The following is a 6,544-nucleotide window of genomic DNA, read 5'->3' as shown; positions in this document are numbered from 1 at the left end:
TGTTATTCAGAGGGTTTTTCATACTTGATTGATTGATGTAATATTCAATCTTTATTAAAAAAGACAAAAAGAAAATAAAATTTTAGAGTTAATATTCTCTATGGGGGAAGCGTGGCCTCAGTGCATGAATGAGGGCCAATGAAAACACACACTTTAGCACCATGGGGGTGGGATTTCTGCTTTTCATTGGGTTGGGACGGGGTCATTTCCCCCCCCCCCCCTTTCTGTTTGGGCGTGGAGATACACTTCCCCCCTGAGAACTTTTCTTCAAATTCTTTTTAAGAAAAAGAAAAAAGAACTGAAGGTGGATAAGGGTCTCATGATCTGCGTCAAATGCACCGAGTGTGATGTCCCCCGTAGGGTTGAATTTTAATTTAACTACTATCTCCTTTCACATCCTAGAGAGAGAGAGAGAGAGTACGCAGAGGATACAAGCAGAAAATGCATCTGATGTTGGGTGTTGTGACCCAATTGCAATATCATCATAAAGAGTAGGTGGAAGCTAACCCATCATGTTCCCTTCATGGTAGAGAATTTACAAGGGGTTAATAAGGAGGGGGTTCTTATATATTAAAGGTTTGGGTTGAAAGAAAGAAGAAAAACCAGAGAAGGTTTGACAATCAACGAAGCTCCCCGATGCAAGTCATGCAAAGATGCATCAATACAATTTCAGATTGCTCTAGAGTAAAGGGAGTCCATATTAAATCCATAGAGGACCTGGTGATTGCAAAATATTTCAGAGCTGTTATAGCTGCACCCAAGCTAAAACAAACCCTGGAGGTAAAATGGAAGTCTCCTCCTATGGGGTGATGGAAGCTCAACATTGACAGCTCCTCTATAGGGAACCCTGGTTATTTAGGTGCAGGGGGGATTCTTAGGAATCACTTAGGTGCCACGAGAAGGTGTTTCTCTTCCTTCCAAGGTATAAGAACCAACTTTCAAGCAGAGATGGATGCTTTCTTTATTGGAATAAAAGAGGCTGAGGCACTCGAAGTGAAAAAGCTATGGGTGGAATGCGACTTGGCAGTGGTAGTCTCAGGTATCTTAACCTCAAAAATCCTTTGGGATTTCCTCCATTTGTGGTGGGCGGCTGAAAAATACCTAACCACCATACAGTGGCACATCACTCACTGTTTTAGAGAAGGTAATGTGCCTGCAGATGCGCTTGCAAGTAGGGCGGCATGCTCTAAAACTTCTGAGGTTTGGAATGGAACGCCTACCTTCATTTCTCATTCGATTACATGGGAAGCCTTGGGCAGAACATACTATCGTTTTGGTTAATCTTCGATAACATTTTTGTTTCTTTCTAGCTTGTTGAGCCTCATGTTGCAACAGCTGTTTTAGTTATCTCTTCTATAATTCTTTCTTGTATTTTATCCTCAAATTTTAATACATACTTGCTGATCTTTAGCAAAAAAAAAAGGGTTTGGGTAAATTACACGTCACCCCCTGAATGTTAAACGAAACTCAAATCATCCCCTGGTTTTTGAAAATACTCAAATCACCCCTGTATTAGACCCCAATATGATAAATTAGTCCATATCGTTAGTTTTATGCTGTTAAGTGATGATGTCAACTAGTTAAATAAATTTAAATCCCTAAACTACCCTTGACATCCAAACATAGATTTTAAAGGGAAGTATTATAAATTTAATTCTAATGTTTTAGTACAAGGGTAAAATAGTTCTTTCACACCAATGCCTAACAGCAGATTAACACTGTTACTGTAGAGGGGGATGGATGAATAATTTAAAAAAATAGGAGGTGATTTACCCGGGGGGGTGATGTGTAATTTACCCTAAAGATTTTTGCTATTCTTAAAAGCAGGAATAATTCTTCTTTTATCTATAAATTTGGGCCGAAAGGCCTACTCTTGACCCCAAAAAAAAGTATACACCTTAATCATTTGGCAGGTACAGTTTGTATTTATGGGGTTAGGGGTTATAGTCATTTTAGGTCCAAGGGTCTAACCTAAGCCAAACCCAATGGTCCATTAATTAACAGTGTTATGAACTCTCTTGATATTACAACCTCCAATAATTTGAATTCACCATAAGCCAAATAAATCATGCTATTTAATTATTTAAGTACTGGTTTATGAAACCAATACATTAGGCTATATGAACTTATTTTTTATGCTTGGATTTATACAAACCTAGAAATTTCAAACCCAATTAAATTAAAGGTTAATCTGTTTGCAACTAAGTTTTTTATTTTTTATTTTTTATGAAAACAAAAAGATTATATTAAAGCAAAAGATTTCATAGTTAACAGGGAAGGATAATCCATATAGTTACACCAGATAAAAGCTATGCTAGTAAAGTTGTCAATTGCTTTAGCTAACTCAAAATAGCTATTAACAAGATCGAAGGAAGACAAAGAAAATTTATAGGGTTAAATAGACCACAAAGGTCTTTGTTGCAAAACCAGACTTGATTGATCTTTATTTTTGCTTTCATAACACATTTCCATCATTGAAGGAGTCCAAAAAGCTCTGCTTCTTTTGCAACCTGAGTTGGAAGTTTACCTGCATCTGTTAGCACACCTTGGTTATCTATCAAAATGTAAAAAATCCAACTTGTTATTTTAAGTTTTGGTTCATACATGTCTGTGCCAATTAAACCAGAAAATTCCATTTTTAAGACTAGCTCCAAATCATATCATACATATCAGAAATCCATTTCAACTTTAGAAATGAAAATACATTGTAACCTCTTTTTACTACCTCTCGCTTCCCTCTGACAATTTAGAAATGAGATAAAGTGAGTAATTTCACCTTAACCGTTTCCTGCAAAAAAATAAAAAAATAAAAATGGTGGGTTCACCTGAGCCAAAACCTGAACACCTCATCGTCTTCTACGTTTAAAACTCTGCAACCCTTGTTGTCATTCTACGACTTGTGTGAATTGCAGGTTGATTGAAAATGATGGCTACAAGGATTGGAGGTGTCCTGACAAGATTCAGATTTTCTAATACACATTCATTGAATGGAAACTTGGAACGGTGTTCTTATTTTTCATACAAACCTTATTTTTTCACCCTCTACCTCTTGAGATGTTGACCTAAGGAAGATGGTAGAAGATCAGTTGGGGGTTGCAAATCAATTGGGTATGTTGTGAAAAATATGTTTTTTTTAAAATCTCAATGAAATGTTTGTAAACCCTGTAATTCATCAATTTCTGCTTTGGTTTTTCAATTCAAGGTGCAAAGAGCAGGTTTTACCAACTGCCGTAGAGGTTATGAATCCTGCAGATCCGTTAGTTACATTCTTTCCTTCGAAGAGCTCTGAAGAAATCATAACCTTTCGGATTCCGATTCCGATTCCAATTCTTAAAGGGAAAGGGATCCACACGGTGGAGACATGGTTCAAAATTTCATGATATATCATCGAAATTTTGGTATATTTCAATAATTTCGACATTAGCTATCGAGACGAGATGGGCTTTCGAAATGAAAAATATTCAAATTTCAGAATATTTTAGTAAATTTTGGAATTTCAGTATATTTCGTTAAACAATGTGTATTTAACTATTTATACATCAGGGTCCGACCGTATACTGTCAATCAAGGGTACAAACCCAAATCACCACTTTGAGTTCAATTTTTTGCAATATGAAAGTTTAAATGTGTTTATTTAGCTTAAATAAAGGTATACATGAAGTATCAAACCTTAATATGGTCAAAAACCCACTGAGATGGAGTGCCAAAATATGACAGAAAAAATACCATATTTCAGCGAGATTTCAATATATTTTAGATATTTCGAAAATCTCGACCAACCCGAAAATGACGAGACGAGAAGAGATTTTAAACCTTGGGTGGAGATGTGTGCAGAGCATATCGGGCTTGGATGAGGAATATTGAGATCAACCTTCCTTTTCTTCTCTCTTGACCTTTAAATCCAATGCAGAGAGAGAGAGAGAGAGAGATTTATTTAGACATATTTATTTAGTTTTTATTCAAAAGGGAGCATTGTTCCATTTATTCACCTAGAAATATCGTTCATGTTTTCGTGGTGCTGTAATGGGCTGTTTGGACTGATGGTTTCTATGGGCTTGGATATGTAATGAAACAAAATCTCATCCAAACATAACATGTTATGGTTTCTTGGATTATGCATAAATCGACATCAATCGACCTGGGGGTCATCGACATCGATGTGATGTCGATAAACAGACCTCAATGCCTACTCGGGACTTGTTACTATCGATGAACGATTTTATACTGTTGGTTGCATATTGACATTCAGAAGATTTTGGTCAACAACATCATATAGCTCATCGATGTTGACTCAAGCCATTTGATGATCGGACTTTTGTTTGGGAAGATTAAGAGCTCGCTTGATAATCTTATGAGAAACAGTTTTTTGTGTTTTTCTATTCTGAGAAACGGAAAAACACCCAAAAACCACTTGATAACGAAGTGGTTTTTGTGACTGTTTTTTGAAACAAAAATAAAAATTTATGCTCCCTAGAAGACTTTTGACAAAACATGTCCAACATGTTCTGTCGTTTCTCAGCACAAAATTGCAAGGTTGTTCCCCATAAAATTGAAATCCAAACCTAACCACTTACGCAACTGTCACAAGGTCGTCGTCTTCACAAGTTTTCTAAGAAGAAAACCTAACGGCGGCAAGCTTCGTAGATCTCGCTCTCTCAGGTACCCTCTATCTCTCCTGACTTTCTCTCTCGCTCTCTCTGTTTTTCTCTCTCACTCTCTCGCTCTTTCTCTCTCGTTCTCTCGCTGTCTTTGTCTTTCTCTCTCGGTCTCTCGGTCTCTCGCTCTCTCTGGCTTTGTTAATGATTGGATCTGGGTTTTTTTTTAAGCTTGAACATACCCTGTTCACGAGCTTTGAAGGCCGCTGCATTGGGGATACAACATCTTCACCGCAGGTATACTTCATTTTTTTCGTCTTTAAATTTATTTAATCCAGCAACTGTATAGCACTATTTCAAAACGTATGGCAGCAACAAAGAAAGGGGAAAATAGGCTATCGGTTAGAATATAGAGGGAGGATAAGAATATAGAGCCTCCATGTTAGCAATTTTTGTTTGTTTGTTGTATGGCTGTAGAGCCAACTTCCATGGATGCTCCGTTTAATGGCTATAGAACCAACTTCCCTTGAATAATTGGTCTCTCTCTTCGTTTGTGATTACTCCCCTTTCTAACTTTTATTTCCTGGGCACATCTGAGATCATTCGAGCTTCATTAAACTTCTTGTTTTCATCTACTGAAGCTCGAAGCCCCCAATTGCTGCTGTTATCCTAGGTTATCGAGGTCTGGGTTATAATATCAAAATCTGCTTAGGCTATAGTCTTGCTTGAATTGTGAAGGCATCCTGCCTTAGGTGAGGTCTATCACTTTCTTAAAGTTAATTGGGAAGTTGCCAAATTTTCTAGGTTGTGTTGTTGCAAGTGGCGTTTGAGCATTGATATTTGAGGGTTGTATGCTCCACATTGGAGGTTGTAGCAGTGTCGTGCTCTTAAAGAGCAATTGTCTTTCCTCAAATTGCACTATAGGTCGAGGTTCCATATTGGAGGTTGTAGCAGTATCTTTCCTTAAGAATATATATACCCTTCCCAATAACTTTCATTTACAAATTCAGGGTTAGAATATAGAGGGAGGATAAGAAGGAGAAAAAAACGAAGAGAAGATCATGAGGGAAGGGGAGGGGAGATTCCACTCAATTTTCTAAAACAGAACATCCAGATTTTACATGTAGAAACAAAAGGGACTTAATTTTGAAGATTAAAATTAAGGTAGGTAAAGAGAAGAATTGGAGATTTGAATGTATTAATAATTACTTATGTCTTGTTTGTTTCAATCAACAAGATGCTGGTAGCCCAAATTTTCCATATCTTCAATTTTAAGAATGGAAGAAAAAAAAAGAGGGGATTGTGAGTTGTGAATTGTAATTTGTGACTTGTGAGATGCTGTAAGATTTTTTTTAGAAGACAGTGATGGTTCAAGGATGGATGGATGGATGGATGGATAGAGGAGAGTGATTAGTAGAGAGAGAAAATTAAAGGATGGAGTGAGTGAGTATATGTCATTGTACTCTTGCCTTTCTTTTCACTACTTCTTATCATTGTACAGTATTATAGTGCTCAGGTGTAGGGCAACAAGGGGGGGTGTGCTCAGGTATTGGGCAGCAAGGGGGGGGTGTGCTCAGGTGTAGGGCAGCAAGGAGGGGTGTGTGCTCAGGTATTGGGCAGCAAGGGGGGTGTGTGCTCAGTTGTAGGGCCGCAAGGGGGGTGTGTGCTCAGGTATGGGGAAGTAAGGGGGGGTGTGTGCTCAATTGTAGGGCAGCAAGGGGGGGTGTGCTCAGGTATTTGGCAGCAAGGGGGGGGTGTGCTCAAATATTGGGTAGCAAGGGGGGTATGTGCTCAGGTATTGGGCAGCAAGGGGGGGGTGTGCTCAGGTGTAGGGCAGCAAGGGGGAGTGTATGCTCAGGTATAGGGCAGCAAGGGGGGGTGTGTGCTCAAGTATTGGGCAGCAAGGGGGTGTGTGTGCTCAGGTATTGGGCAGCAAAGGGGGGGGGGGG

General features: G+C 38.5%; 1 long non-coding RNA gene across 1 annotated transcript; it reads left to right on the top strand.

Moving 5' to 3' along the window:
• Positions 1 to 680: 680 nt before the first annotated feature.
• Positions 681 to 6,042, top strand: LOC122641094. Its single transcript, XR_006329802.1, has 3 exons — positions 681 to 693; positions 2,592 to 2,596; positions 5,880 to 6,042. It is a non-coding gene; the product is annotated as an uncharacterized LOC122641094 (long non-coding RNA).
• Positions 6,043 to 6,544: the final 502 nt, after the last annotated feature.

The sequence above is a fragment of the Telopea speciosissima genome, chromosome 9 (genome assembly GCF_018873765.1).
Source record: "Telopea speciosissima isolate NSW1024214 ecotype Mountain lineage chromosome 9, Tspe_v1, whole genome shotgun sequence".
NCBI classification, from domain to species: Eukaryota; Viridiplantae; Streptophyta; class Magnoliopsida; order Proteales; family Proteaceae; genus Telopea; species Telopea speciosissima.
Note: the sequence above shows the minus strand (reverse complement) of the source record. Positions and strands in the feature narration are given on the sequence as shown.